The following is a 12,081-nucleotide window of genomic DNA, read 5'->3' as shown; positions in this document are numbered from 1 at the left end:
TTGATATTTAAAAAATTATAAAAATCAGCCACTGGACTTAAAAAAATGTTTTTTAACATCTAATTTTTTAAAATCAAATTTACAATTGTTCTGTATTAAAAAATTAAAAATGTATACTAAAATGAAGCACAAATGCCTATGATTTATATTTATAAGAAATAGTATAAAAATATTGATTATAACAAAAGTTATTTCATTATTTAATTTGTGAGATCTCCATTGGACACTGTATAAAAATTTACAACCTAAATTATATTTGAATTTGAATTGACTCTCTAGTAGCACTAACAAGTAGATACTTATTTCCTATCTCTTGTCATCCTACGATACTCGTAGTTTGTATACTACAACTAGTAAGTCAAATCTAAATCAAACAATGAGCTATAAATGTCATTAGTATTGTTTGTCTATCCCATAGTGTGACGTCCTCTTATAAGTAATTGATTTAGTATATATAACCTAAAAAAATAAATAAATCTAAACAACGTCCACCATTTAATTATGATTTGACAGGCAATGGAAACAAAAATTCTGCTAGTAAAATGAAAATTGTTTTTAAAAACTGTGAAGACTTCCTCAAGATTAAGATCCAAAAAAGGTAAATATAAATATATTTATTATTTAGCTAATCATTTAAACTTCTTTAAATGTAAACTACCACAAACATTTAATACAGGTAATGATGTTATTATGTTCTAATATAAAATAATAAAGACCTAACAATTTATATAATAATTTACCACTAATTAATATTTTAGTTTTAATTTACTCTCTAGTAGCACTGACAAGTAAATACTTATTTCCCATATCTTGCAATCATACGAGTATGCAACTAGTAAGTCTAAGGGCGTAGCTAAGGGGAGGGTTTCAGGGTTCAGACTCCCCTCAGAAATTTTTTCTTGAAATAAGATTGAATAGGTTTAATCGCCTATTATATTTAAACTTGTATTATATAACATATTTATACTCTAAACCCCCACCATATTTTTTTCTGGCTATGGTATTGAGTAAGTCAAATCCAAATCAAAACAATGAGCTATAAAATGTCATTAGTATTGTTTGTCTATACCCATAATGTGATGCCCCCTAAATAAGGAATTGATTTTAGTTTAGTATACCAATTATTATATTAAAATCTGTTTGTCAATTTAAATTAGATTAATTTTAAATAAAAAACCTATTTTGAAAAATAAATGTTGATACACAGAATTGTTGATAAATTAAAGTATGCACCTTTCTTAAATAATGCATTTCATTGTGAAATTCGAAATTGTGTACAAAATCTATGAAATATATATATTTAAATTAAATACTATTCCATATATTTAAAATTGCATGTAAATATGATAATTTTATATTCAGTGTAACTCTGTATATATTTATTTGGTTAATAATCTGAAAAATTACAGTTATATATTTTATTGTGCTATTTGAATACAGAATTAATGTTTTACATTATTACATAGGGAATTCAGAATCAATGGATACATCTTCATCCACACCTAAATACATATCTGAAGACCAGCAAGCTATTCAATCTAGTGTATCGACAAAAGTCTCTCCTAAACTTGAGAACATTGATATAAATACCACAATCATGAAAAAACGGTAACATATAGGCTTTTTTTAATTTTTTTTGCTTAAACAGTTTTTGCTTATTAGTTTATTATTTGGCTACACAAATATAATACACAATTAAGGGATTGTAATCCTTATGCTTTCTTCTACATAATCTTTCCTCAATCAAATCATATTATACGTGAATGATAAAAATACATTGCCAGCATCAGATAGGAAAATCATCATGCAGTCTCGTTGTGGTATGCGGTGCCCTAATATTGATGAACCTGTCTCTTTAACGCGTACTCGTAGTCTAGTCATCTCTTAGGTACTGTGGTTGTTGGTACTACTGAACCGGAGAGAAACTACGTGTTGAACCGATTCGTAAAAGACAAGTTCATCAAGTATCAAGTACGCCAATTTCTAAAATTGAAGAACACATTATAAAATTGATGAATATAGAGATGGAAATGTATCCAAAACTAAAATGGTCGATGATAGTTTTTACGTACAGTATGTTTATGAAATGAAACAAAAACGAGGATCTAGTTTAATGATTATTGTTATTCAAGAGCTCAAAAATTTGCAAGAGTAAGTTAATATTTAATTTTCCCTATCCTTTGTGGGAATGTAATAATGGACCAGGCACACAGTAACGTTGGTCATTGGTCGGTCTTGCTTGTATGAATGAGTGTAAGTTAATTTTCGTTTTTTTACTGCTTTAATCATTTGGTTATGTTTGTTTTAGATTTGAGCAGAAAGTCAACCGTTCCTATATTCCTTTTAACCCCAGTTGTTATTTGCTTATTGTTTCATACAATATGTTCTAAGGCCTAATTTTGTTTGCATGTAAAGCTTCTTCTTCTTCTAGTTAAAAGGCCTTTCTTGACCATCCCATCTAACACCCATTCCTCCATTATTCTCTGTCCATTTCTCTTTCTTTCCAATTCGTTCCTCCTCCTAACGATAGCACGTCCTTTTTGACTAAGTCTCCGTCTGGTTTTGGGTCTTTCCAGCGGGCTTGTTCCTTGCGGGTTTTTCCTAATACTGCTTTATTAATTCATATACTAGACGGATCAGTGTAATGTATAGTTGATTTTTTTTAGTTCTATTAATAATACTCGGGATCCTAATGTCTTTGCTAGCCCATAGTAACATTTGTCGCCTGTTTGTATTCTAGCTGCTACTTCTTCGCTATATCATTATGTTTTGTTTACCATAGTTCTGAGATATTTAAATTATTGCACTTTGTTGAAGTTATACTTTCCAATGTTCAATATGTTAGTAGGTGGTTGCAGTTGCCTTGTGCCAACACACATATATGCTGTTTTTCCTTCATTACACTGTAATCCTATTTTCGCTGCGGTTATCTCTAATTTGAAGAATACATTTTTAAACTCTCTTGTGATTCTTCTAATAAGACTACTTTATCCGCATACGATAGCAATCCAATTGAAAAGTCTTGTAATTTAAAGCCTTGGTTATTAACACTAATTTCCCTTTTTACTCTTTCTAACATCAGGTTAAATAAGAAAGGTGATAGAGCATCACCTTGTTTTAACCCAGACTTTACCTGTACAGGGCCCGAAATCAAGCCACCAACCTTAACTTTGACTTTTGTTTCCATTACACTTATCATAATTAGATTTATTAACATATTAGGGACAGGGAAATCCTTCAGTATTTTCATTGTTCTTTCTCTGTGTATTAAGTCGTAAGCTTTTTGGAAGTCAATGAAAAGTGCATTCCTTATCATATTCCCAAGCTTTCTGAAAGAGCTGTCTTAATATAAATATCTGATCAATAGTTGACCTTCCCATCCTGAAGCCACCTTGATAATTTCCGATTATTTCTTCTGCCCTTCCTTTTATTATTGATAAGATTCAATTAGATAATATCTTATATGTCACATTCAATACGGAGATACCTCTATAGTTGTTACACTCCTGAGTATGTCCCTTCTTATATATTGGGTAAATTAACGCAATCTTCCAGTCTTCGGGTAAACTTTTTCTACTCCATATGTTTCCGATTAGATCCCATATCCTTTTGACCATCTCTTTTCCTCCCTTTTTAATAATTCTGCTTGTATTCCATCCTCTCCTGGGGATTTATTATTTTTTAACATTTTTGTTTGTATTTCAATTTCCTCTAGTGTTGGTTCCGGACATTCATTGTTATTCTCGTTATAGTTATACTAAAAGAAAAGTTAACATCTCCTCTGGCTCATTACAGTTCAGTAGATCTTCAAAATAACTTTTCCATCTCTCTATCAATGCTTCGTTCATGGTTATTAAAGAACCCATGTTGTCTTTGAGGAAACGTTCTTTCTTTTTATATTTACCCCCAAGTTTATTTACTTGTTGATACAGCTCTCTAGTTCTATGGCCTCGTTAGTAATTTCAACACTTACTATTATATTTTCCATATACTTTCTTTTTTCACACCTAAATTATGCGCTTTTTTTGTCTTGTTTTAAATATTTTAAAATTGTTTTCATTATTTACATCTTCCAACCATTTTTGTCTTGCTTTCTTTCGTCTCGTCTTATAATTGTTTCCTCGCATATCCTCTTGAACCGTTGTTTGATAGTGTTCTATATCTTACATGACGGATACACCGTCACTTCTTTAATAGTTTCCCTTAACTCCGTCCACTATTCATCTGGTTCTTCGTTATCTATAGCTGCTTTTAGTTTTAAAAACTTCGATATTTTCTTTGTATGTCTTGTCCATATTGTCATTCTTTAGTTAATCGATATCATACCTCACTATTTTATTTATTTGTTTTCGTTTCTCCATCTTCCGTAGTTTCACTTTTATCCATATATCCATTAATAAGTAGTAAGTGTCCATATCTGCTCCCCGTAACGTTCTTACATTGGTGATACAATTTTTAAACTTATGATTATAATTATAATAATTAGGAGACATGGTCAATTTGGTTTCTATTTTCCATCTGGGGATACCCACATATACTTATAGATGTTTTTACGAAGGAACATCATACTTTTTATAATCATCCCTTTTCTCATTGCAAAATCTATTAGCATATACCCATTACTGTTGGTTCTTTCGTGTAAACTGTGGCCCTTAGTTGTTGTTCTTTATTCCAATTATCTTACTACCCTTGCATTCAAATCACCCACAATTATTTTAATGCTTCCCACTGATACATCATAGACATCTTCCAGAATAGTGTAGAATTCTTCATTTTCATCATTTCCCTTATCTTCCATAGGCGCATGCACGTTAATTATTACCATATCCAAGCCATTCGTTTTTATAGTTATATTCGATAATCTTGGATTGATGTCTTTGAAAATTTTGACTCTATGTATTATCGACTCATGCACATTAAAACCCGTTCCTAATTTATAGCCCTTTTCACATTTTTCATTGAATATAGTTGTTTGTGAGATTTTCACATTTCCTGCCTCCTCCCATCTAACTTCCTGTAAAGCTAAAAGTTTTATTCCGTATTTTTCTATTTGTTTAGTTAGACTTAATGCTAATCCTGCCTTATATAGTGTCCGTATATTCCATGTGCACCAAAACATATCCAATTTCTTATTTCAATCCGTTTTTCCATTTAATCTAGTCCGAGGCTTGGGTTTTGAATCTTGAACAAAGGTTGTTTTACTAGGCAGGGTGGTTAACTCTGCTCTAAACCCAAAGTCTGGAAGGACACTTAAGGCTCATGTCTGAAATGTTAATGCATTTTACGATGTATAGGGTGATGGGAGTGCCACTTTCCCTGTGCCTATACTAAACTGATCCAACTAGTTAAAGTCAGTACAGTTTAGAGCTCGGGACCACAGGTTCGCCATACCCGCACCACTAGTTAGTGGTCCCCTTAGGGGCATGTAAAAGCTAGTGGTCTTTATATGTGCCTGATCAGGAACATAATTACCATGCACTCTGTCTTTGGGGAGTCACTGATTTCTTGGTTCAGATCTTATCTTTCCAAAAGATATAAATATAACGGTAGGTATCCCTCAAGCAGGCCACTTGTCTCCGATTTTCTTCTCCTTATTTGTAAACTGTGTTAAAAGCGTCATAAAAAACTGCCAATTTTTCTTGTTTACCGATGATATAAAGTTATTTCATCGTATCAGTGCTCCTCGGGATTGCATCCATCTTCAAAATAATCTCAATTCCTTGGTAACATGGGAAGGTTTTCTGGAAAAGAATTTCTACAGACTTCAAGTTGTCTATTTCCTTACAAGTCCTTTTTTGCTCATTTGCTTGTTCTCTACTGGAGTATGGAGCTGTTACTTGGTACCCAACAACTATGAATGTCAGCTACCAACTTGAAAGAGTCCAACACAAGTTTCTGAAGTGTGTATCTTTCCGGTTATCAATTGATTACATTGACTACAACCCAGTATTTTGCCGCCTGGGCTTGACCACGCTGGCTGCAAGGAGAGTTGAAATAAAATTATCATTATTGGGAAACTCATTGATGGTCGAATTGACTAGCCAGTTCTTTTAAAAAAGTTTAATTTTATGATCCCAACTTTTAATTCTCATTGTATCTTCCCTTTCTATATTATTATTTGTTCTGTGAATTATTTGCAAAACAGTCCTATACCACGCATGATGAGATTAACGAAAGAAGTTAGGTTAGGTCCATTGTTTCTATTTGGGGGGCTAAACCAGTTATTTATGTAATGTTCACAATGTTTTGTATTTTATACTATTACGTTTAATAAATAAATAATTAAATATTTAAGAATGCTTTTATAGAATTAGATCAATAAAATCATTATATAATGAATTTTTTTTTCAAATTTTACAGAAATTCTGAAATGAATGGTTCATTTAAAGAAATGTCAACTACTCTCGCATCTATGCAAACATTAAACTACATGGTTAAAGCATTGGGACACGTTTTTAAATATTTAACTACACGTGAGCTTTTATCCGCTTCTAGAGTATGTACCACCTGGAATATAATTGCAATGAACAAGTTTTTAGTAAGTACCTATAAACTTTAAATTTTTTACAATATATGTTTGCTAATTTATTCAATTATTTTTAGTGGCAAAATTGTCGTTTAAAAAATTCTATGGTCTATGACTGGGAAAGGTTTGTAGACTCGATTGATCAACAAAGAACTAATACGTTAGATACTAGACGAATGTTATTACCTGTACAAATTGATGAATTCAAAAATTTTTGGTTGCATTTTTCCAAAGCAATGAAAAGAGCACAGAATTTAAAATTCATTGAATTGTATAGATGTCCTACCCATGTAGTTGAAGATATTATTCACTCATTACCTCAACTTGAAGTACTTAATGCAACTTCAATAAAGTAATAAAGAAAAAATATCCAGTTTTTTTAAAAATTATTTTAATAATTGATTTTATTTTTAGAAATCCAAATGTAACAAAAGAGACAAAAAATCCCCATGATCTTATGGCCCTAAACTTAAATTATTTAGGCCAAATGACAAACCTCACTGAGTTAAGACTAAAAGGTTTAACTGGAATCAAATTAACGTCATTGCCATCATTTGAAAATTTAATAAATTTAAATAAATTTGTAAGTTTATTAAATAACTTAATATTTATGGAAAAACAGTTAAAATATTTATTATGTTTTTACTATTTAGTCATTAACCTCTATAAATTCATTTCCAAAAGACATCTGTCAGAGTTTGGATACTATTACTGATAACATAAAGTTTTTGGAAATTGGTGATTGCGATGTCTTATCAAAAGATTTTGCTGTGTCACTAAAAAGATTTGTCAATTTGAAATCGTTGAGACTGGAAAATTGTTGCGGTAAATGGGAAAGTTATGTACACGACGTTTTTACTGCTATAAGGGGTCTTGAAAAGCTTACTATTCTGGAATTAGTAAACATAGAATTCAGTAATTGTGTTGAAGATGAATTGGAAAAATGTGTTGGCATTAAAGCTTTATTGATTATTCCTGCTTATATGAGCAAAGTATGTATACTTAATATGCGTTAAATTATTTTATAACATCTATTTATTTATATTTAAAATTATGATTGTCTTTATTTTTTAGACTGCAATCACCAACTGCCACTTGATTGACTGCCTCGAGAAACTCTCCAAGACATTAACACACTTGGTTTGGGGATTGACTCGTGAATTACTCAATGTTACTGACATATTTATAACTACATGTCAACAAAACCAGCATATTATTGGTTATAATTTAGAATTATCCCATATCAACGAAAATACCAACTACATACCTATACTAAGGACAAGAAAACCCAGACAGCGACCAGAAGAAGAGTCTGCTCCCAAAAATGACAAGAATAAAAACAAATTAAATGAAATTAACTTTCTTTCAGTTCCTGATCTAGAGAAACTGTTAGATACAATGATGCCAAATGCTAAAACTAGGGTAATTAAAGTTCCCTTTTCAAGAACAGTTAGAGTTTATTTGAGTGAACAGTTTAATTATCTTTGAATTAAATGTTTAGTATTCATTTGTTTCTTTACGTTAAAAACCTTTCATATTATGATTTTATTTTTGTGAACATGACAAATTTTTTTCTTAATTTAAGGTTGAAGATATTAATAACAATTTAAATTATTAGTTACAACTTATAATGTACATGTATTATGTTTTTCTATATGTATAATAAAACTCATCATTAAGCATAAATGTTATTATGTATTTAATAGATTTATAATTGTAATAATTTTTTTCATTTATTACTTATATATTTTTTTTTTCATTTTGTAAATAATATAAAACTATAATTTGAAACTGTAAATTTTTTCATTCATTGTTTAGTAATAATAAAATTAATTTTAATTTAATTCTAAATAAATTAGATTTAAAGAACATTTTAAGAAACTTAAGTATTCTATATATTTTTTATAAAAAAAAAACAATTCACACAGTATATCATTCTTAAACTGAAATCAATTGTTTTTAATTTAGATATGATTTTATTATTAAAGTTAATTAACTTTTTTTTATAAAATTATTAATTCAATTTCAATAACCGACTATGTGCCTTGCTTAAATACAAAATAAAACTTTTCAAGCAATCGGAACATAAATAACCTAACTCTTTTTTGGTAATAATACTTTTAATTTGATACTTAAGTGAAATTGCATTTCAAGTTTTCACTTTGTATTAATTGTTTATTTTTCATATAAAATTCTATATTAACTTGCATGTTGAAGATAATAATTTACTAAAATATAATTTATATACATTTACTATATTTTGAAAATTCAAAATTATATGTAAAAATATTTTAAGTTTTCTACATTAGTATTTTCTGAACTTGTCTATAACATAAATAGTTTAGTTGTTAGATATAGTCATACAAACAAAATTTGTATAAAAGCTATTAATACTCATTTTGCATAAATTTCAAATTTAACTTTTATTGTATGTTTATAATATTATGATTGTATAAGGCAGTTAAATCCATTCTTAACAATCAGTGTCTTAGCACATTATTATATTTGCAACCATTCTGATGATAAAACTTTTGTGTAATTCATATAAAATAGAGAAATATAGTTATAGTCATATTTCTCTAATATAAACATACAAATGCATAATTATTTGTGGTTTGTAAATCTGTAAATATTATCAGTGGCGGCTCGTGGGTGCTGGTGATGGGGGTACGACTTCAAATATAATACATTAATGCTCTTAGTCATAGATATAACAAATTGTCAAATTAAATATTATGAAAATAATAAAATTAAATACAATACACATATTACCATTATTATTATTTTATTCATTAAATCATTATAGTATATTAATATATAATTTAAAAATAAGTAATTTATGGAGTTATTTTATGAATAAAATTCATGTGCCTGTTTTTCGTAGATAAAAAATGTTCGACGACCTTTTTATTGAAGTCTATATCTTCTGCAATCATTTCATACTAAGAATAGACAAAGCATTTAGTCTGTTTTCTCCCATGATACTTCGCAAACAAGTCCTTAATCTTTATTCTTTTTAACATTGAAAATCCACGTTCAGCTTTCAACGATATCATCGGAATGACGACTAATAATTTAAGTTATTTTGGTACTTCCTTAAATAAATCGTTCATATTATTGGATATGATATAGTTAATTGTAGGAATAATTCCTTTTAATAAATGAAAATCATCACGGCTATAAATAACTTCAAGTTTAGTTCTTAAACGTTATTTTGTAATGAAAGGATAGCAATTTATAGTTTTTTGGAAATAGTCAATTGGGAATTTGTTGTTAAATTTTGGATAATATTCATTTTCAAAAAGCAAAGCTGTAGTTAGATGTTCATTAAAACTAAAACGATCTTTTGCTTGAGTTATCAATACATCACATACTTCTAAAGCAATAATTCTTTTAGTAGTATTTGGGTATTTGCTAATTTTTCTTTTATTTGAATGTATTATATCAAATTGATTAAAAACTATCGAACAAATTGATGGCATATTATCACAAATTTTAATTATTTAATTTATAAATGATTTTACTGTGTTGTTTACTTAAACGGGGTCTGTTTTTCTAGCTTGGATACAACTATATAAGCAATCAACATTTGGCATAATTTTATGAAAAATAGTCAACCATTATATGAAATCACTATATTCTAGAAGCCTTTTAATACCAAATTAATTACAACTATATGATACAATAAGTAAATTATTACATTAAGAATACATTAATAATAGCTGATACGTATACCAACTGAGCTAAGTATACGGAGTTCTTATAAATTAAAATTCTGATAATAGTAACAAATGTTTAAAGAGGATACTTATACAATTAAAGATACGACTTAATTAATTAATATTATACAGTAGTCAAAAATTTAGTGGAACATATTTTAGTAACAAATTTAACATATACACATTCTGATAATTATATAATTATTATACATATTCACTTTTTAAAATTTCATTTATACACACATTCTCATCTAGTTCATTAACTATTTTATTTATAGACTTTTTTAATTGATTTTTATTAACTATATCATTAGTATTATTTGATTGGTTTTCACATAAACTCGTTATTAGACTCTTCGCATCGTTACTTAAATTTTTAAATATAGTTTTCCCCATGTGGTTAGGGGAGTTCCTTGAATTTGTTAAAAACGTACATGACGGTTTAATGTATTTACCTGTTCTTCTGTCCATTATTTCTATAGTAATTAGTCTGTTGTTTTGTATAGATTTTATTAAAATTTGTCTAATATATAATTTATAGATACGTAATATATTTGTATGTTTGATGAATAATTCACCTGATGGGTATTTTAATAGCAAGGAGTACGCTACTTTTATTATAATTTTGTGTAATGTATTTATGTCTGTTCTATTAGAGTCTCCCCAACATGTTATACCGTATAGTAGTATTGAATTACATAATGCCATGTGTATTTGGAAATAAATTCTGGCTGTTGAATTTAATTTACTATTTTGTTTCGGCATTCTGATAGAATAGAATCCAACAAATCATTTTGTTTTATTTTGGAAGTTCCTCTAAAAACAGTAGATTTTTCAAAATGATCACTCAAACTAGAGTCTAAATTAGTACAAAGGTCGAGAATTCCACAAAAAATACCCTGATTTTTTAAAGATGCTTTTTCATCATGACTCCGTAATGGTAATTCGTGTTTACTGCAACATTTAATACAATTTAGAATTTTATCTAGAACATAACGATTTTTATCTACTAGGTAACTCGTTATGGCGTTGGATACTTATTTTATAACCAATGTCAAATTGTTGTCTTATATCAACTTTTCCTAATAAATTCAAGTTTGTCTTATTTAATTATTTTCAAAAAAATTGAAGAGCAATTTTTAATTTTATTTATCTGAACATTTTGATGTTTAACATTTTATTTTCATTATTATCGTGATCTTAAATATTTTTTTAGTTTGATTAGGCCACATGTTTGATAATATAGCTCAATAGTATATGGTATTAAATAATTTAAAATTTTTCTCGACACTAAAAAAATTATTAAAAATCACGGGATTAATGTAACTAAAATGTAGAAACATCAAAATTTTCAGAAAAATAAATTTCAAAAATCAAAATGGTGGATTGTTATACTTCTTGACGTCGGAAGTCCGACGCTGTTTTGTATAGGAGAAAAAATTTAAAGTTGAATTACATGTTAAAAGAATTAGTTGTCAGTTATCATTTAAACAAAACTGAAACTCCCAGGTAGGCAATCCGATTATGCAAGTGAAATTAAAATTTGTGTAAATTCGAACTTCCAATAGTATAAAGTTCCTGTACAAATGCCTGTTACAGTATATAACAAATCGTATAAATTATATGAATATAATATTTCAGCAATATAAAAAAAATAATTATTTAAATTTAAAACCTGTAGAATTATATTCAAATATTTAATATAATATATAAACAATCGAGGCCATAAATTAAAACTTATTGATAATTTATTAATTTAATTATTATTATTAATTATCAAATAACTTATTTACTCTTGAGCAAGATTTAACAAACATAATATGGTAGCTATTGTTT

General features: G+C 28.2%; 1 pseudogene; it reads left to right on the top strand.

Moving 5' to 3' along the window:
• Positions 1 to 473: 473 nt before the first annotated feature.
• LOC113558340 lies at positions 474 to 8,014 on the top strand (annotated as a pseudogene).
• The last annotated feature ends 4,067 nt before the right edge of the window (positions 8,015 to 12,081 follow it).

This window comes from Rhopalosiphum maidis, chromosome 3, assembly GCF_003676215.2.
Source record: "Rhopalosiphum maidis isolate BTI-1 chromosome 3, ASM367621v3, whole genome shotgun sequence".
Taxonomy (NCBI): domain Eukaryota; kingdom Metazoa; phylum Arthropoda; class Insecta; order Hemiptera; family Aphididae; genus Rhopalosiphum; species Rhopalosiphum maidis.
The sequence above is the reverse complement of the archived record's forward strand: the minus strand, read 5'-3'. Positions and strand labels throughout refer to the sequence as shown.